A 21,098-nucleotide genomic window follows, 5' to 3' on the forward strand; every position below is an offset into this window, starting at 1 on the left:
AAAAAAAAAAAAGAGTATCCACAAAACTGCAGCATCGGTCTTGCTTTTTAAAAAGAACTCAGAACGCAGCAGGGTGCACGCTGTCAACTCTTAGCCTCGGCTTTGGGGGAGTAAGAACCTCGCATTGCAAAAGGCGCTTCCAGTTCAACAGCTGAGAAAAGCGCACAGAGAATTTTGCGATAGGAGTACGTTCCTCAGTCACGCTTTCCTAGTATTCCTTGAGCTTATACACTATTTATTTGGAGGGGGGAGAGGCAGGAGTATATTGAAAGAGCTTGGGCCAGCACGGCCGTTTAACCTCCAGACCGCAGAACTAAAAAGCAATTCCATTTCCCACTTTCTCCCATTACAACAAAACCCTTGCCTCCTTCTGAAAACCCTCCCGATGTAAACTTTTGTAAGTTTCAACTCTACCCGCAGCAGGCGCCAGGATTCCCTGCTCCGGTTCAAAGCCCCAGACCCGGATCACAGCGGGCCGAGCGCAAACGGACTTTTGAAAAGAAATGTATTAATAGCTAGAAGGCAAAGACTCAGCGGGCCGTTCCAGCCCCATCCCGGCATTCCAGCGGTTGGCTCCGCTTCTTGGTTACCCCATAAACACTACCTGAGCGCTTGAGTTTGTGCACTAGGGGAGCGCCCCTCATCGCGAATCTCCGGGACCGTAAATCAAACAAAACGCAAAGGACCCAGCCGCGTCTACACCGCCTGCGCGCCATGCACTTGTCCCGCGCGCGGGAGAGCAAACTTTAGGGTCGTTGCCCCAAAGCGCATGGGGACACTGGGGCCCGGAGCCTTGGAGAGACGTTCCTGAGAGGGGCTCCGCTGCTGTTCCCTCTGGCCTTGTGCCTGCGTGGCCCTGGGAGGCCCGCGCGCCCCAGAACGCCCCGACAGCTGCGGAGGCCCCGCTCGGCGAGTGCCGGAAAGAGGCGCAGGGCGAGGGGGTCCCGGCGAATCCCAGCGGGCGGCCTGGGATGGGTGCCGCGGGCGGTACTCACCGCGCGCAGTGGAGAGGGCGCCCCGACGCGGTGCGGGCTGGCGGGTGCGGGTCGGACGAGGCCGGGCTGACTGCGGCGGGCACGTTGCTGTCTCTGCTGCTGCCGCTGCCTCCGCCTCCTGGGCTGCCGCGGCTGCTGCCTGCGTGGGGAGGACCGGCCCCTTCCCCTCCCTGGGCCGGGCCCTCCCTCTGCCCCCGCCCGGGTCCCCGCGCCGCTGCGTGGGCGCGTGGGGGCGCCGAGGCGCGACGCTGGGCTCCGCGGGCGCACACACCCGGCGGCTGGACGCGGGGCGCGGGGCTCTGGACCTGCAGCTGCCGCCGCCGCGCCGCTTCCTGCGCCTGCAGCCGAGCAGAGCGCGCTCGCTCCCGCCGGTCCTGGAGGCCAGGGCCCAGCCTCCTCCCCACCCACCGACACCCCGCACCTCCTCCCTCCCTGGGGCAGCACATCCTTCCTGCAAGCCAGGCACGACCCCTGCGAAAGGAACGACTGCTCGGAGAGGACCTCGACAATGACACTAACATTCATTCACTCGACCACCCATTCATTCATTCAAACCATATTGAGCATCTACGGTGCCAGGTACTGCTTCTGGGATTCAGCTAGAACAAGGCTAGTTTTCTGCCCTCCCAGAACTTACATTCACATGGAGAGATAAACCACAAACAAATAATCAAGTAAAGAACAAAACAGTTTCAGAAAGTTACAGTTACTACGAAGAATATATATATATATATATTCTTCGTAGTAACTGTAACTTTCTGAAACTGTTTTGTTCTTTACTTGATTATTTGTTTGTGGTTTATCTCTCCATGTGAATGTAAGTTCTGGGAGGGCAGAAAACTAGCCTTGTTCTAGCTGAATCCCAGAAGCAGTACCTGGCACCGTAGATGCTCAATATGGTTTGAATGAATGAATGGGTGGTCGAGTGAATGAATGTTAGTGTCATTGTCGAGGTCCTCTCCGAGCAGTCGTTCCTTTCGCAGGGGTCGTGCCTGGCTTGCAGGAAGGATGTGCTGCCCCAGGGAGGGAGGAGGTGCGGGGTGTCGGTGGGTGGGGAGGAGGCTGGGCCCTGGCCTCCAGGACCGGCGGGAGCGAGCGCGCTCTGCTCGGCTGCAGGCGCAGGAAGCGGCGCGGCGGCGGCAGCTGCAGGTCCAGAGCCCCGCGCCCCGCGTCCAGCCGCCGGGTGTGTGCGCCCGCGGAGCCCAGCGTCGCGCCTCGGCGCCCCCACGCGCCCACGCAGCGGCGCGGGGACCCGGGCGGGGGCAGAGGGAGGGCCCGGCCCAGGGAGGGGAAGGGGCCGGTCCTCCCCACGCAGGCAGCAGCCGCGGCAGCCCAGGAGGCGGAGGCAGCGGCAGCAGCAGAGACAGCAACGTGCCCGCCGCAGTCAGCCCGGCCTCGTCCGACCCGCACCCGCCAGCCCGCACCGCGTCGGGGCGCCCTCTCCACTGCGCGCGGTGAGTACCGCCCGCGGCACCCATCCCAGGCCGCCCGCTGGGATTCGCCGGGACCCCCTCGCCCTGCGCCTCTTTCCGGCACTCGCCGAGCGGGGCCTCCGCAGCTGTCGGGGCGTTCTGGGGCGCGCGGGCCTCCCAGGGCCACGCAGGCACAAGGCCAGAGGGAACAGCAGCGGAGCCCCTCTCAGGAACGTCTCTCCAAGGCTCCGGGCCCCAGTGTCCCCATGCGCTTTGGGGCAACGACCCTAAAGTTTGCTCTCCCGCGCGCGGGACAAGTGCATGGCGCGCAGGCGGTGTAGACGCGGCTGGGTCCTTTGCGTTTTGTTTGATTTACGGTCCCGGAGATTCGCGATGAGGGGCGCTCCCCTAGTGCACAAACTCAAGCGCTCAGGTAGTGTTTATGGGGTAACCAAGAAGCGGAGCCAACCGCTGGAATGCCGGGATGGGGCTGGAACGGCCCGCTGAGTCTTTGCCTTCTAGCTATTAATACATTTCTTTTCAAAAGTCCGTTTGCGCTCGGCCCGCTGTGATCCGGGTCTGGGGCTTTGAACCGGAGCAGGGAATCCTGGCGCCTGCTGCGGGTAGAGTTGAAACTTACAAAAGTTTACATCGGGAGGGTTTTCAGAAGGAGGCAAGGGTTTTGTTGTAATGGGAGAAAGTGGGAAATGGAATTGCTTTTTAGTTCTGCGGTCTGGAGGTTAAACGGCCGTGCTGGCCCAAGCTCTTTCAATATACTCCTGCCTCTCCCCCCTCCAAATAAATAGTGTATAAGCTCAAGGAATACTAGGAAAGCGTGACTGAGGAACGTACTCCTATCGCAAAATTCTCTGTGCGCTTTTCTCAGCTGTTGAACTGGAAGCGCCTTTTGCAATGCGAGGTTCTTACTCCCCCAAAGCCGAGGCTAAGAGTTGACAGCGTGCACCCTGCTGCGTTCTGAGTTCTTTTTAAAAAGCAAGACCGATGCTGCAGTTTTGTGGATACTCTTTTTTTTTTTTTCTCCCTTCCCCGAAATGCTATGTAATCTTAAACTACTTTTTAAAATATAACGTGGAGGTATAAATCACTCCGGGTAAGAGGTACCTTTTAATTACGAGGTACAGTGGAAGAGGTGAACATCCAAGTTTAGCTGTTAGCGAGGGCGGAGGGGCAGGAGCATGATTTACAAACATCATGTAAGAATTTGAGCGCTGAATTATGTCTGAGTTAGGCAGATCCCTTACAAAGGAAATTATAACCAGTGGACAATTGTATTTCAAGCCGAATCTATTAATTTCATGAGTCGTTTCTTAATTGAGTGAAATGTCTATGACCATAATAGATACAGAACTAATAACACCTTACCAGACTATGACCCATTTGTTACCAACTAACATACACATATGACCATCCTGCTTACAAGAAATAAAAAAAAAGTATGAAGAGAAAGAGAAGGGGGAGGAAGAGAGAGAACCTCTTTTTCACAATAATCTTTGTGAAAGAATCTTTCACAATTTTAGTCGAGAAATAAATGTTCATTTTTTTCCACTTTTCTTTATCACCTTAAATTCCTTCATCCTTTACACGTCCTTGCATTTAGATGCTCTCATACTGGGATATGTTCTTCAGTAATTTATATAACAAATAACAAATGGTAGTGGTTTGAATCTTGCTTTTGACTAATTTAATCTTGCATTAAATTGTTTGTATTAAAAAATCTCCTTGCCTTTAGAGGAAATTCTAACTTTCGCCATTGTGAAAAGACCAACGTGGTTAGGTCCAAAAGAGCCTGAACTTTTTTTAACTTGAAAGCAGTTTATATGTCTCCATTCTCTTGTAACTTTAGCTTCACAGTATTATTCACTATTTTATCTTAAAGGAATGGGCATTTTTCTTTTCTGTCTTAAAATAGCTTACCTGGTGTAGTGACCACGTGTATAAGAATACTCTATAAACACATAAATCACTTTCCCAATATCAAAAAACTAAAGGAAATATAAAATAAAATAAAAGATGTGTATCTCAATACTTAAAGATTTTTTAAAAGTTTTAATTGCCATAAGATTTAGAATCTTTTCATGTCTTTTGTGTTATATTAAACACATCATAACAAGGTATGATTTGTTAATTTGTTATAGGATTACCATTTGGCAAAAACACCAAGACACCACTGTTTCAAATATGCAGTATTACTTCTGCTTTAAATTGCATGTAAGAGATTGCAAGCCTTGTTCCAGATGGATAAATTGATAAAATGCTAGCTGTTGTTGGGAGAATGGAAAAGCCCTCAGCAAAAAGGCTCTGTGGTATAGCTAAGGACATTTTGAATTAGGGTGAGCAAGCTATGGAGACCCCAGCCGTTTGTGAAAAAAGTATACACAGTCCAAGCACATCCACTTTAAGACGTTTTTGGATCCTCCATGACAAGATGACTCCTTTCCCACAAAGAAGAAACCGTTTCCTTATTTTTTCAGTTACTTTTCCAAAGACAACTCGTGTCGGGCGCAAGAGACCAGAGTTATGCAGAAATCCAACCGTAACCAGCTCAGAGCGAAACTCATTCTCGCTCCTTTCCACCAGATGTTTTTTAGGTGTCCTCAGCTGGAATGCCCAGTTTGAAAGTAATTAGGCCAGCAATAAACTCCTTGTATAATAAAATCACAGGCCGTAATGGTGAATAAGTGAGGTTCCCAGCAGCTTATCACAGATGCCTTTCTGGGCAGAGACAGAAGAGGGCCTGTGGCTGTCTGGAGAAAAGTGAAGGAACTGGAGATACATTTTTAGACACATTTGTTCCTAAATATCCACGCACACATCTTCTCAGTGAGGAAGAGTGGAAGTTGTGACTGGAGTAGGGTTTTGTCTTTGGTGGGCAGACCTCCTTCGCACCAAGATGCTTGGGGAGAATAAATTATAAGTATTAGGCAGGGTCTTCAGGTCATAGGGATGTACTGTGTGTTTGTGTGCAAAGGCTTAGGTAGAAGGATTGGTGGCACATGTGTGGCAGAGTAAAAACGTCACTGCTTCCCAGCTGGGTACAAGATGAAAATAAAGACTGCCTGGCCTGACATAAATTCCTTGGTACAAAGGAGAACCTGCTCCCCCAAAGACTTTTGATAAAGGGAGAATTCGCCTAATGATATGATTTCCCTTATCTGTGAGGTTTGTGGCGGTGAAGGAGGTGGTTAGTCTGTTACCTCCAAAGGCTGGACTTTCTGACTGTTACTAAGACTGGGTTTTGTTCGTGGAAGGAACCATTTTGTTGTTGTTGTTTTTTGGTTGTTTTTGTTTTATTAGCTAACTGTTCTGAAAAAGGAGTTGGTAGACTCTGCTCAAAAGGAATCTCTTTACAGAGAATTAACCCCAGACTTGAGAAAACACAGCCTGTTGACAGAAAACACACACACACACACACACACACACCCCCCACAATTCCTCACTCACTCCCAACTCTCTTCCCTATCTCCATCCCCCAGAATCACAACAGCTTCCTGAATGGCGCACTTCTCCCCCATATCATTTGTGGCAGTTCAAACAGTCCTAAATATACAAAGAAAAAGAAGATTCTAGTAAGAAAACAATTAGCAGAGAATTCACTGGAGACAATGCTTCATTTTCACTGTTTGAAGATCGTAACTGGCCTAATGGTGTTTGACTAACACCCTTTTCTAGTCCGAGGAGGATAAATCCCCTCTGTCAGGTAGCAAATACTTGAAGTGACAGTGACTAAGGCTGCAGACCCACTTGTGTTATTGTAACTGAATTAGAGGGGCTGGAGCTTGTTCTTTATGGCATGCGATTTAAAATCAGTTTCAAGGTACCTGCCAGGTGTATTTGGAGGGGAGGGCATGAAGAAAGCTATAGGCTTGCACGTTTATTTTCATTGCATTTTTCTTTTTGTTCATTTTCATACTATTGGCTTTCTTTGTCATTTCTCTGACTTGCAAATTATATCCTTCTGTTTAATAGTAGTGATGAAAATAGCCACTGTTTATTGAGAACTGGTTTGCCAGGCCCGCAGTCAAGGCTTCATGTGTATTTTTAAAGTGGATTCTTGCCGAGACCCTTTGAGTATGATTATCATCATTCCAACTTTGTTAACAAGGAAACTGAGTCACAGGTCAAATGACCAACGCTGGGCCAGACTGAGTGAAAACGAAATCTAGGCTTTCACTTCTCTGCAAAATATGCCTTATCCATGTGCAATACAAGCTCTGGCTCAAAACACTTCTGCTATCATTTCCTTTGGAGGCAAACGCTGAATTTGGATGGTTTTAAATGCGCAGAGCACAGTTATTTTCTGAACCTCCCCTGACGTTTTTTTCACCACGGCCGTTTGAAATGGGGAAACAAAATCATATTAAATATTTAGAAACACAAATACAAACCTCTGAGAGCCATGACCCTTCGCAGGTTGGGTATGGTTCTGTAAAGGAAAATGACCCTTTATTTAAGGACTAATTTGATTTATTCCTTCGATACTAACGCTACGCATTTCAGGTCCTAAAAAGAGTCAATAAATTTACCGGCAGCGGAAAGGCCCTGAAACATTACGGACGACGCAGCCCAAGTCAAGTTTACTGGAAGGTGCCGGATCACTATGGGTGGGTGTTGTTTCGGGGTTACATTTGGAGAGCATAGAATAATTTGGAACAGGTGGTGCGGAGAGTCAGGTAGCTGGAATGATTTATCTTTGCCTCTTTGAACGTTAAGGGAGGCCACTGGTTGCCTGAATCTGAACCAGCAGGCTGTGGGTCAGTGGGGGCTGAGAGACGCGTCTTTGGGACAAAATTTGGCAGGATCCGGGGCTTCGTCAGCGCTGTCATCGCCTTTGGATGATAGTAGTCAGAACACAGATGTGCCTGCTCATGCATTTTTGAAAAGTCTGCCGCTGCCTTCAGATGTACGCAGAAATGTAAAACAGGAACTTAGATATGCCACAATGCCAATTTAAACATCTTTAAAAATGAACAAAGTATGTCATAAAGGTTAGAAACTCTTTTGTCATTTAGTATCCATAGTTTTGTGTCAGTAACATGAAAATGTGTGTAATTTCAATGGCGTTAGACTTTCTTCTTTCTTTTTCCTTTTGAGTATCTAGTAAAGTTACATTTTCTAAACGTCTGTGTTCCCAGATGTAACAGATACGAACATATCTACTTGCAGTCATTCCAAGGAGAACTGTCAACTCTCGACAAATGTAACTAAGGGAAAAATGATAAAATCATCATATTTTTCCCCAAAGAATGAGGAACTGGAGGGTTTGACTACTGTACATGGCAACTTATTTTTGTCTCGCATCAGCTAAATCTGTCAGCTCCCCTTTCTTTTCTATTCGTCTCCCAAGAACAGTCTTTCATAACTGAAATATACAGTGTATTAGCCAAAAGACATTTTAATTTTGTAAAGGAAAATCATGCCAGAGACAGCCGGGTCTGTTTCGACCATTATTCTTCTGCAGCGTGCATACTTTGGGTTTCATGGTAAGATGTGGGTTTGTCAAGAAAGAAAATTACACCAAGAAACTATGCTGAAAACATATACACTTCTGTTTAAGAAATGAGAAAAACATGGAAAAATTCCACACAGTGATTGCTTTAACGTGAGTTTTAAATGTCATTGTTTGACTTATGTCAAAAAGCTCCTCTTAGCTAATTCTCACATACTCTGTTACCAACTATCTCACCTTAAAAACGGCAAATGTTGGACTTCATTTTGATGATCTTTGAGGCTTTTAGAGATATCCTTAGTCCTAGTGGAAACATGCCAAATTTTTAGATTGTGCAGGCCATTTTTTTAAGGTTACTTAGATATCGATTTTATTTTCTTGACCCAAAATGAGAAAACACGGGGAATTCTCAAAAGCTTTTTACAGGCTGCTATTATGGGAAGAGAAGCCAAACCAACATGTATTAGGTCATGAGCTTGAAGCGCATAAATAAGCCTGATGAAGGTCACCAAAACAGGGTGAAAACCACTAGTTCTCGTTACCTCGGCCAACTCTAAATTCCTGCCTGTTAGACGTGTTTGGTTGAAGTGGACACAGAAAGCGGGTTTCTGACCCCATGGTTGAAAGATCTCGGTTTGACTTGGGTTCTGAAGGTGTCCTTGTGGTAAGGGGAGATGGGAAGCCTGACATTCTGGTTCACTCCCCATGGCTCCCTCTCATTGTTTCAGAGAAAAAGCAGGTTCTGGGGGCCATCCCTTACTCCAAAGCAGATGTTTCTTACCTGGTGCTTGCATATGCAGAAATCAGAGGCTGAAAATGAAATGAAATGAAAATGCTCCTTCTGGTCAGTTTCTTCACCTCCCATTTCCTCCCTGTAGGCACTTTGTGGATTAAGGTATTCATGGTGTCCAAAACAATTTTTGTTCCTACCATGTTTCCTAGCATCTGAGATGCAAGGCATAAGTACACACCTCTAAATCTTTATCGATTGGCAGCTTCCTGGAATACAGAGTCGGAGAGCGTGTCCACTACATCCTGAGTTTGGTACCAACCCAGGTGCTGATGGAAATTCCACATAGGGAGAAAACCTCCTCTTCAGAGAGACAGGGTGTCAGCACAAAGAGGTTATTTTCTTTTGTGGGTGTGTATTATTTGCACATATCAGGACTTTTGTTTCAGGGTGTTCCAGAAACACTGATCTCTCCAGCAAAGGTCTGCATGTCCCTCTTGGTTGGGAAGGAGGTGGAGAGGAAGGAGCCCAGAGGAGCATTGTGCACCTCTCACCTTTTGTGTGACTCTTAGAGTAGAGGGAGGCCTCCGCTGCTCGGCAGGTCACGTGGTGTAACAAGTTGTGACTCGTGCCTGTGTTGTCAACAGAGTTTTAGCCCCATCCAGACGTGAAAAAGATTGGAGCCCCGAAGATGATTCACCTCCAGTCTGTGATGGGCCTAAGCTGACCAGTGCCCTTCTCTTGCTGAATAGACCACACTCCCTGGAGGAGTTAATGGCTGGGGTGTGGAGAGAAGGGGGGCAGGAGGGGAGAAAGAATGCCTTAAACTCAGCAAATGTCTAAAATGCTCAAAACGTCTCTGCATTGCTCAGGCACCCACAAGAAAGAGTGATAGAAGGACACAGAATCGGGCTTTTTTTTTTGGTGGGGGATAAGCACAGAGAGGTGGGGGGGGGTGTTGCTGGTGGTTTCATCTGGAGTGGAGAATTTTTCTAACACCGTGGGACCCCCAGAGTGCCTTGAGGAACCTGATTTTGAAAATATCTTCATGTGGCCTTACTGTCATTCCTTTGTGCTTGTTTTTAGTGAATTAGTTTTGGGGATTTTCTTTTGTTTTTTAAAAAAACAGTTGTAAGACTTGTTTGGGAATCACAGGTTTTATTGAATACTTATTATGTGCCAGGCACTGTGCTGTGGAAATACTTTATACATTTTGACTCCAAATAGCATGAAATGGAATGTGCTGCTGTGGTAATTCCTATTTTACAGATGTGGATAGTGAGTCTGGGAATAACTTGTCCAGGGTCACATGGCTTGTGTCAGAGCCAGGATTAAACCCAGTTCTGATTCCTAACCACTAGGATATCCAACCTGCTCCCTTGCTCTAACAAGAAGGTCCCTTTAAAGTCATTCTCTACTTTCATTACCTTATAGATATTTATCAATGGTCAGGTAGAAAAATCAGGTTGAGAAAGTAAGAGACATCAGCAGATTCTCACAAGATTTTGAAACTGCTTTTATGGAAATGAATGAATGTTTCGAGCTGGACCTATGGAAGTAGTCGTGGCATCACTGCAATTAGTGGCCTAAGCCTTTGCCCATGGCTGCTTTTGCCCTATAACCGCGGAGTTCAACAGCTACTACAGAGACCATGCGGCCTGGCCCTTTATGGAAAAAAATGTCTGACCTCTAAGCTGTTGCGATTTGACAAGACAATCTTTGTAGACCAGAACGGACATGGACTTGGGACATTTCATATACCATTTCAATGATTTATTATTTATCAAGTGTCCCTGATGTGCTTGCCACATTGCACAGTGATGGGGAGAAATTACAGGTGCCTTCATGCCTTCATCCATTTACTTAACAACACTTACTTAGCTGTGTTCTGGGCTATTTACTGGAGAGCCAGAGGTGAGAAGGACCAAATCCAGCATCTCCGGTAGGAGGATCCCAGTGTGTTCTCACCAGTATCCCATGGCTCTTCTTTCCTGAGGGTGTAGAGGGTGTTGACATGACTTTTTGAGCTTTCTAATGTTTGAACACCACCTCCCTCTGTAGACCCTCACCCACAGAAGCCATGCCTGGTTCAGCAAAAGCAGTGCCCCGGCTTCTGCACCTAAAACTGCATTAGGCATATGGTACTTACCAGTGCCCCAGGCTCACTCAGGCTGACAGCAACTCTCTGCTTCTCTCAGTAAGTGCTGCAGAATGAGGAGGAATGTGGAGAATCAGACTCCCTGAACTTAAGCCTGGGCGCTGACTTTCAGCCTTGAGATGAAGAGGATGAGTGCAGGACCGGGCAGCTCAGGTTGCAGTTTCTCTCAGTGCTAACCTACTCCTGCATTTAACTTGGGGCAAGTCACCAGACTTTTTGGTGCCTCAGTTTCTCCATCTGTAAAGCAGCATGAATAATAATGCACCTTCCTCAGAAAGCTGTCATGGAGACTGAGTTAATAAATATGAAGTGTTTGGAACTACGCCTGGCAAGTGGTATGAATTATATCAGTGTCAGCTACAGCTATTATTAATTTATGAATTTGACCCGAAGCAAGTTACTTAGACTCTTTGGGATGATAATGATAATAGTGACAATAATAATAAAATAACTTTCGTAGGGCCATTGTGAGAATATAAATGAGGCAATACATGGAAAACATTTAGCTTTGCTACGCTGCCTGCCTACACTGAATGTTTGATAAGCTAGCTATTCAGATTTTGGGGAACCACACGCTGGGTCAGTGCGGTATCTATAAGCTGTTGATCAGTTGAGTCCTTTTATGTATCAAGAAAATGTCCGGCAGTGGTCAATAGCAAAGGCCCTGGACTCAGACAGCTCTGGTCTGAGCCTGAGTCAGTCCGCCACTCACGGACTGCCATCTCGGGCAGGGGTCTGACCCTCTCAACTTCCCAGACATTGGAGACAGCAGTTACTGTTCCTGGGGCGGTTAGGAGGCGTAAAAGAGCGGCTGGCACACACAGAGTGCAGAGCAGGGTGTTTGGCACATAGTAAGCACTCAATAAATGGTAGCTTGTATTATTATCACCCCCATTTCTTACTGTACCCCCACCCCCAAGAACGTACTGAACATTAGTAAATTTTAATTTAAAAATAAAAGAACACATTTTAAAACTGCCAAACAGATTTAAAATAATATTCATTAAACAAAATTAAAATATTCTATTAAAGCCAGACTTTGGGCTCAGACCAAATTTTTATAACCCAAGCTTAAAGGCCAGGGAGTCCCCAGCCACAATGGGGACATTGTGATTGAACTTGAGACTTCAACGCTGCTATTGAGCAGTCTTTGAAATGCACGTTTTCCCTAAAATAAAAGGGAAGTAATGGGAAGGAAAAAAATGAGGTTCTTGCTCCCCTCAACAAGCCTTAATGAATTGAAATAGAAAAACAAAATATTTCTCATTTTTCTCCTGCTACCTGATCCTGCCAAAGACGCATGGCCCCTTCTCACCTGGCTTTGAATGGTGCCCACTCAGAACCTTCCAGATCTGATATGCTATACGAACAAACTTAATCTAAGTTTTAACATTGTCGTCTTCACCAGGTTTTACAGATGGCGGAGTATATCACTGTGAGGCCAGAATGGGAATCCCAAATTTCTGGGTTTAGGTCCTAACTCTGCCTCAGTTTCCCTATTCATAAAACAGAGACAGTCCACCTATTGCATAAAGTGGTGGTGGGAATCTGGAAGGGTTCGCTATCCCCATGGATGTTTTAATCTTCTGCTATTATCTAATGAATGAAACTTGCCCTGACTTCTGGGACTTTGAAAAATTAAAGTACACAGGTATGCCTCTGAGAGTTCTAAATAAAAAAGAAATCTCAGTATTTAGGGAGGAGATTGGAGGAGGGAGGAAGGAGATGTAAAAACAGCTCACAGGAGTTATTATGTGCCAGACACTTTCATTAAGTTCATTTAATCCAAAAAAAAAAAAAAACAAAACTCCGTGATATAGATGTGTCCATTTAACAAATGTGGAAACGGAGACGTGGACAGATCAGGTGGCTGTCCGGTGGCATTCCTTTCCAGGTCTGTCTGACCCAAAGCATGGGCCTGTTGCACCACGACCTGCAGCCCTCCTGGAACAAGGTCACAAACAATCATGGTGGCCTCGAGAGAATTCCCTGACCAACTAGTTATTTATGATCTATTCTTACATTTCAATAGCATCCTTCATTCTCAATGAACCTAAGTTTTTGTGGCCTTTTACCCCACATTCCATTGAGAACTAGTGGATTTTTTTCTTGAACAGCAAATGGAAAAAGTAACCTAAGTGGGTTGCAAAATCCTTTTCTGGATGAAATCCTTCAAGAATCTCTGCCATTTCTTGCCAACCAGAATGAAGTGACTTCCTCCTCAGACCAGGCCAGGCCCTTGGCGATGATGTAGGACCACGGGACAGAGTTGTCCGAGGCTGGACAGCTATTGGAGGGACTATGGGAATCTCCTCTATCACCAACCTGCTGTGTGTCTTTGGGCAGATCACAAGAGCCCTCCGAGCCCCAATCTCTTCATCAGTCCGTGGAGCAGACACCTTCTATATCGGATTTGTTATACAACTTTAAATAAAATGACACTGAAATTCTGAGGGTACTGTGAAATTGGACCCACTCCCGGGAGTACTCAAAGAAAGGCGTGAAAATGAAAGTTACCTGCCCTGGGCACACTCCTTACCGTTCTTCAGGTAGCTACCATTTGGGGACTTTAGACATTCTGGAAGACTCTCCTGGTCTCTGAAGGGCAGACTTCTTTCTAATGATATATGCACCCTTTCCACATTAACTTGAAACGTACATGAATATTTTTTTTCTTTAGAGTTCTGTCTTTATCTTATGCATTTGGAAAAGATATAAAAAGCATTTCAAACAAATGGTTTCACAACTTTTTACTGCTTAAGACAAAAATGGTTTAAAAACCAACTCCATCAAGTAATTAATAGCAAAAGTGGCACACAGCCATGGCAGAGTTCATGAGGGAAGTTTCAGAAACACGAATCTGAGGGTATGAAGTTTTCCCTGTGATCTATTCATTTAAAATAAAATATTTTAGTTCTAAAACTCATCCCTGCAGGCTGCCTACAACAAATTCCACCCAAATACCCAGAACCTTTTACTAATCAGAGCTGCAATTCTGGGCTCTGTTTTCAGGGAAATAAAATGAAATAAATGCAGTATCTTAGGGACATCAGTAAAGTCATCTCAGAGCACACTAGTGTCTGGGCACATCTAGTCTGTGTCTGGTATCTTTGGAAGAAGAATAACTAACCTTTGGATGACTATAATGCTGATAAAAATAATCTCCGAGTGCTAACTTTATGCCAGGATCTGTTTCAAAAGATTATAAGCATTAACTCATTTATTCCTCGCAATAATTCTACAACAAAAGTAGTTACTATTACCATTTTAAATGAGAAAAGTAAGACACAGAGAGGTTAAGTGACTTGTTCAAGGTCACCCAGCAATGATAGGGTAGAGCCAGGCTATGTATGTGGGAGTATAGTTCTAGAGTTTGTCTTCATAACCCCTGACTTCCCTGATGTTTTAACCACCATAGAAAAAATTAAACTCTTTGGCCCCCACTTACTTGCACAATGAATTAATAAGAACAGGCATGAGAAGGAACTAAAAGTGATGTTAAATCTCAGTTATAATTTTTCCGTTTCTTACAAGAATGTATTTGTGTATTCCATTAGCATTAGGGTACAGTATAATACAGAAGCCAGTTTCTCCACATGCAAATCCACAGTCTACCACTTACTAGCCTTGGGCTTCCTTCCCCTCTTCCATCCTCAGTTTCCCCATTGATGACATGAAAATAACAGAATCTGCATAACGAATGCATCAAAGACCACCCCCCCACACACAGTGATTGTTAAAAGCTAATTATAACTTGTGGAAGAAAAATTAGTCTAGAAATCATATCATCCTGCAGGACACAAATGCAGATTGGTATCGTTTGGAGTGAAAGAGAAGGGAAAACCACCTGAGCTGTGAGGCTCAAGCTGGAAAATAGCTCAGGTTGTTCCAGATGCCTTAAGACTGAGCCAAAGAGACGAGCTTTCCACGTCTCCACAAGGAAAGTTACCAAGCTAGGTCCTCAACAGACAGCCTAGAAGTCAGAGCCATCGGTGTTAAGAATCTGTCTAGGAGAGGAAACAGCAGCCTGTGGGAGAGTCTTGTCCGTGGCCACATGGCCAGTCCGTGGCAGAGTGGAGATTCCCCACCCTGTTTCAAGGCGAGTGAGGGATCTTGGGTGGCATGGGTCAGAGGCGGAGAGGAACACATAAAAACAAGCCTGAGGCCAGGTGTGCTGGCTCACACCTGTAATCCCAGCACTTTGGGAGGCCAAAGCGGGCCGATTGCTTAAGGTCAAGAGTTCGAAACCAGCCTGGCCAACATAGTGAAACCCCATGTCCACTAAAAATACAAAAATTAGCCAGGCATGGTGGCCTGTGCCTATAGTCTCAGTTACTCAGGGGGCTGAGGCAGGAGTGTTGCTTGAGCCCAGGAGGCAGAGGTTACAGTGAACCAAGATGGTGCTACTGTCCTCCAGCCTGGGTGACAGAGGGAGACTCCATCTCAAAAAAAAAAAAAAAATATATATATATATATATATATATATGACCCTGGAGCGATTGTCTATCAAACTGACATCAGCTCTAGGCTCTAGTTTGATGATTTTCATTTTATTTCTTGTTCCCTTTTCTACATTGAGGAAAATGTGTTTTTCTCTAGAAGCATCTATGTGGCTTCCAGTGGAGAGGTGAGCAGACTTTCTGGGTGTTCATCGTTTCACCTCCACTGCGCCTCCTACTCCATGTCCTCTTCAGCATAAAAACCACACTTATTCATTCATTCATTCAAAAATATGTATTGAGCACCAGCTGGGCACCAGGCCCTACTCTGGACGTGGGGAATGCAGTCAAGAACAAAAATGACCACAATCTCCTCCCTTGTGGAGCCACAGTTAAGTAGGAGAGAGAAAATAAACACATATCTGTATAAAGGACGCAGAATATCAAATGATGATAAGTCCAAGGAGAACAAAGTCAAGAGAAGGTTTGACTAGAACATGCCCAGAGGAGGCAGGCCTCACTGAGCACAGTGCTGAAGGAACGTGGGAGAACATTCTAGAAAGAAGCGGTAGAAAATACAAAAGTCCTGAGTTGGGAGCAGCCAGTTAACAGGGAGGGCAGGGAAGATGAGGCCAGTTTGGGTAGGGCCTTGCTCAGAATCCAGCTGCCATTCTGTCAATCAGTCATGTCCAGAGTCAAAATGATTATAGTTTAAAAATGATTTTTCAATGTACACAGAGCCTACATCTGAAATCAATGACTGCAGCCGTAGGTACCCAGAGAGCCCAAACAGGTAAGAAATAATGAAGTAGGTATACTAATTCATCAGCAGGGACTCCACCCAGTGCTGTTCAGGAATGGTCTCCACGGTGCCAGGTATTCCGATTTTTCGAAATCCGAATTTTTGTGAGAAATGTCCCGCTTTTAAAATCACTATGAGGAACCACCAGAAATACACCTCCAGGCTCCTAGTGTATGACCCCTCTCCCAATCATCGACACAGACCCTGGGAATCAAATTTCAGTGAAAAGACATTAAGCCTCTCTCCCGCACATTTTCTTTTTCTTTTCTTTCTTTCTCTCTCTCTCTCTTTTTTTTTTTTTTTTTTTTTTTACCAATTCCTGACCAGAAAGCATGCCAAGAGATGCTAAAAATTGTTTCCAGGAAAAAGTAGGACTTGAATCTCATGGGGATGAGGCTGAGAATTCTTCCAAGGAGCAATCAGCTTGCTTCATTTTTATGTCTTTCTCAGGACTTTTTCCTGATCTCCGCTCATCATGGGGAAAGGCAAGATGGTCCAAATCTCTGCTCCTTCGGGTTTTCATTAGTTTCGTGATGATGATGATTATGTCATCTGGGGTTGATTTAAGAGTGGTGAAATGTTTGCAGGTCTCATAAATGGTTGTCAGCCACTGTTTAGAATGGCAAAGAACTTCTTGTGTTCCCATTGCAAGGAATGGGGTGATGGTTTCCAGTGGCTACAGACAGAAAGGGGAAAGAGGGCTTTGAAGCCTTCTACAAGAGGAGATTGGAAACTTGAGGAATTCAATGGGGGTTCAGGTGGGAGGCAGTAAGGAAAGCTCCAGGAGCGTTTTAAGACCTGAGATGCCCATGTTTATGATACTAAAATCATCATCAGCCTCCCCAGCCTCAAAGCTGAGATTAAGCAAAATCCCAGCCAGTGGTCACCTTAGCTGTGGAGACTGCTCCAGATGTCAGTAACAAAAAACTGACTTCTGAGCTGGTTTAAGAAAAAAGACAATTTATTGTCTTGGGAAATAAAAAGTTCTGAAAAGTGCTGGTTTCAGGTACAGCTGGTTCAAGAGTTCGGATGCAGGTCATGTACTCATCTCTTAATCAATCTCTGTTCAGGAGGATTCTGTACTGTGGCACCTGTGGAGCTGTGGATGGAGTGAGCGAAAGGTAGATTTCCAAAATGAAGTCGGCAGCATTTTCTGGAAGTGGGTATGGACGGGTTCCTTAGAGGCCCCAAAGCTGTACCAATAGGTATGCCTTCTCCACCCCTCTCCTCCTGGACTACAGTACTGTTTATGAAATTTGTACTTTTTCCAGGCACCATGTTATACTCTTTGTGTGTACTTTTTACTTTTCTCCTCAAACATTCTTACTGGGTCAGTATTTTTAAGACATGCTACTATTCTGCCCTCCACATGTTCTTCCCCATAGAAGATTATCTTCTGTTTCAAGTAAGGGTGTTGGTCTTACTTATTTCAAGTAAGGATGTTCATCTTAAGGGCGGGTCATCTGTATTCGTCTGTTCTTTCGCTGCTATAAAGAAATACCTGAGACTGGGCAATTTGCAAAGAAGAGTTTTAATTGGCCCACACTTCCACAGGCTGTATAGGAAGCATGATACTGGCATCTGCTCAGCTTCTGGGGAGGCCTCAGGAAACCCACAATCATGGTGGGGGCGAAGTGGACGCAGGCACGTCTTACATGGTGGGGCAAGAGAAAGAGAGAGAAAGAGGCAAGAGGTGCCACACACTTGTAAACAACCAGGTCTTATGAGACCTCTATCACCGGAACAGCACCATAGGGGGAAAGCCAATCCCCCTTGATCCAATCACCTCCCATCAGGCCCCACCTCCAACACTGGAGATTCCATTTCAACATGAAACTCGGGTGTGGACACACATCCAAACCATATCATCATCTCTTTTCATGGTCTCTGGTACAAAAGTTGGGGCACTCCAGCCAAGCATAGGACAGGCACTGGGCTTCAGAGGATAAGTGGGAGATGAATCTGGATCACCAGGAGTAGAAGGGTGACCCTGGAGATCCACACATTCCCGGGCCCCTGATGGTCAGCCTATATTTCTTTTTCTCCTCTGAGCTTTTGCGCCCATTACTGCCTTTATTGAACTTTCTCATGTTCCATCTAGGGACATGACAGTAACATTGGGGACACACAGAGCTTGCACACTGGCAGCCAAGATGTGTTTTGTTTGGTCTGCAGATCATTTAAAAAATAGAACAGAGCCAACTTTTGAAGATCTGGATCTTTCACACAAAAATGCAGATTTCTGGCTCCCATTAAAACATCACAAGATCTGTGAGTACTGTGCCCACATTCCCACATGACTGCCATTGACTGGGGCTGGGAAATGTCTGTCCCTTTTAGGTGGATAAGTTCGTTCACCCAAGTCCTCACCTCTCCCTATAGTCTCTCCAACACTGAGGTTCAAGTTAGCTATCATTTACCATTGGGATCATGCTGTTGGCTGTTCTACAGTAGATTTAAGAGAGAAAATGAATCTTATATCCAGATCTAGATCAGAAGTATGAAAATGAAGTATAAATTGAGTTGATCCTTAGTGTTTACAAAAAGGAGGAAGCATCTGTCTTCAGGTAAACCAGTGTTTCTCAACTTTGGTACTATTAAGATTTAGAGCTAGATAATTTTGTGTGTGTGGAGGTCTGCCCTTTACACTCTAGGATGGCATTTAACAAGTCCATGTGGAGCTCGTGCACCATCTAGAAGAAAATAGGTCCCTGCGCTCCAGACACTCACCACCAGGTTGTACAAAGAGTTACCATAAGTGAGGAAAGCTGTTTTTCTGCATGGTGCCTGGGCAGGCCCAGCATTGGCAGTAGAGGTTATGAGTTGGCTGATTTTTGGGTTAGTCCTAAGTGGACTTGCCAACCGTTGAGGCTGTTTATGACTGCCTGTCTGAGATGTTATAGAAAGAATTCAGTGTTGAATGAGAGGTTAAACTATTTTAAAGAGTCTTTGGAGAATTTAACTCTTAGCTGAGCAAGGCCATGGTGGATGCTTCTTGCAAAAATTTTGAAAGTAGCATGGATGGAACTGGAGGTCGTTATGTTAAGTGAAATAAGCCAGACACAGAAAGACAAATATCTCATATTCCCACTCATGTGTGGGAGCTGGAAAAGTAGATCTTATGGAGGTGAAGAGTAGAATGAGGGTTACCAGAGGCTGGGAAGGTGGGGGTGATGAGGAGAGGTTGGTTAGTGAGTACAAACATACAGTCACGTAGAAAGAAAAGTTCTAATGTTCAATAGCACAGTAGGGTGACTGTAGTTAACAGTATGTTGTATATCAAAATAGCTGGAAGAGAAGATTGAAATGTTCCCAACACAAAGCAATGTTGAATGTTTGAGGTGACGGATATCCTAAATACCTTGATTTGATCATCACACATTATATGAATGTATCAAAATATCACATGGACACCCCCCATAAATATATACAATTGTTATGTATCAATACATAATCTTGCAAATAGAAGGTGGAGCATGGGCAGTGGTTGGGCTTGTTGGAGAGTGAACAGAAGAACCAAGTGACCCTGCTTGTCTCTTATGTCTCCTGCAGCTCTGATTCTGTGAGCTGAGGCTTAGTGAATTTCGAAACGTTGCCCATTACATGTTTGCAACTCTTAACCATGGTCTACCATGGAAACTCAAAGGCATGGATGTTCAGGGAGGAATATCATTTTTTCCTAGGCTAGTACTGTGTATGAGGTGATTTTTTTTTTCTTTTTGGCCTTCCCCCACTATTACAAGTCCTGTCAAGTGTCTGAAATACCATCCATGTAAAGGTTTCCCATAACTGTAACAGCCGCCATTCATCCGTTCAACACATGTTTATTGAACACCTCTATGAGGCAGCCACTGTTCCAGGCACTTGGCAAACAGCTGTGTACAAAACTGACAAGTCCTTACCCTCATGGAGCTTTTGTTTTGGGGGAAAAGAAGATAGACAATAAGAAAGCAAATAGTAAGACAGAGAGTCTTGGCCTTTCTATGAAGAAAAATTAAGTAGGGGCAAGGGAGGTTGATGGGAAACATTGAGGTAGAACAGGAAAGAGGAATTTTTAATTTTAATTTTAAATAGGTTGGCCACTGTGATGGCATGCTGGTAAACTAGTTCTCTGGAAATTAAGGCCCTGATTTGTAGCCTCTGCCACTTACAGCGGTGTAAATACCCCCACCATGGCCGCTTTCAAGCTATCAATTTTTTTTAACAAGGACTTCACAGCATTCATGCACATTTAACAATTGTTTCTTGCAGGCTGGTACAGGCTGGCTGCAGCACATCACTGGCAGGCAAGGCTTCCCTGAAACTATCTGGCAGAAGAGCCCACACAGAGATTCTGAGTGGGGTTGTGCCTGGTGTGTTCAGGAATGGCCAGGAGTTCATTGTGGCTGGAGCTGAGTGAGAGGAGAGGGGCAGGGAATGTGGTTAGGGAAGTAGCCAGGGGCAGATAATGTAGGGTGTTGGAGACCAGGGTCAGATTTTTGGCTTCTAAGCTGAGTGAGGTGGGAGACCCTGGAGGAATGGGATCTGAGCAGGGGAGGGACAGGATCTGCCGTAAGTAGAGCAGAATCTTTCTGGCTGCCAAGAGAACAGACTGTGGGGTCAGAGGGTGGGGCAGGAAAACTGTTAGGAGACTGCTCAGGCAGGGAAGTGACAGTGACTTGGACCAAGGTGGTGGCAGTGGGATCGGGGGAAGAGTTGGATTCTAGATATGTTTTGAATATAGAGCCAGTGAAATTTGCTGAGGGATTGGCCCTGGAAAGGGATATGAGGAGAGGAGTCCAAGGTGACTCCAAGGTTTCTGGCCTGAGCAGTTGGGAGGACGGAGCTGCCCTTTGCTGAAATGGGGAAGTCAGAGGGAGGAGCAGGTTGGGAAGGGAGATGGGAGGACCTCATGTAGACCTGGCATTGAGCCAGGTGCTTGAATGCACCATCATCTCCTTCTGTCCATTTTATTACGCCCATTTTGGAGAGAATGTGACAGAGACTTGAGGTTAGTCAGCATGCCCAAGATTGCCCTTCTGGTACATGGCCAGGCCAGGCCTCCCACCCCTTTACAACTCTGCTGTCATACTGTTGTTTTCTTGGCTCTCTGAGT

The 21,098-nt window shown here is 45.6% G+C and overlaps 1 protein-coding gene across 1 annotated transcript in view; it reads left to right on the plus strand.

The window, feature by feature from the left end:
• Positions 1-2,143: 2,143 nt before the first annotated feature.
• The window catches only part of EYA2 (EYA transcriptional coactivator and phosphatase 2), a 292,281-nt gene continuing 273,326 nt past the window's right edge, over positions 2,144-21,098 (plus strand). Inside the window, exon 1 of the mRNA XM_017541324.2 lies at positions 2,144-2,449. The gene's annotated coding sequence lies outside the window, so the exon portion shown is untranslated. The remainder of the gene's footprint in view (positions 2,450-21,098) is intronic.

Source organism: Cebus imitator, unplaced genomic scaffold (assembly GCF_001604975.1).
Source record: "Cebus imitator isolate Cc_AM_T3 unplaced genomic scaffold, Cebus_imitator-1.0 Scaffold132, whole genome shotgun sequence".
In the NCBI taxonomy this organism is placed as follows: domain Eukaryota; kingdom Metazoa; phylum Chordata; class Mammalia; order Primates; family Cebidae; genus Cebus; species Cebus imitator.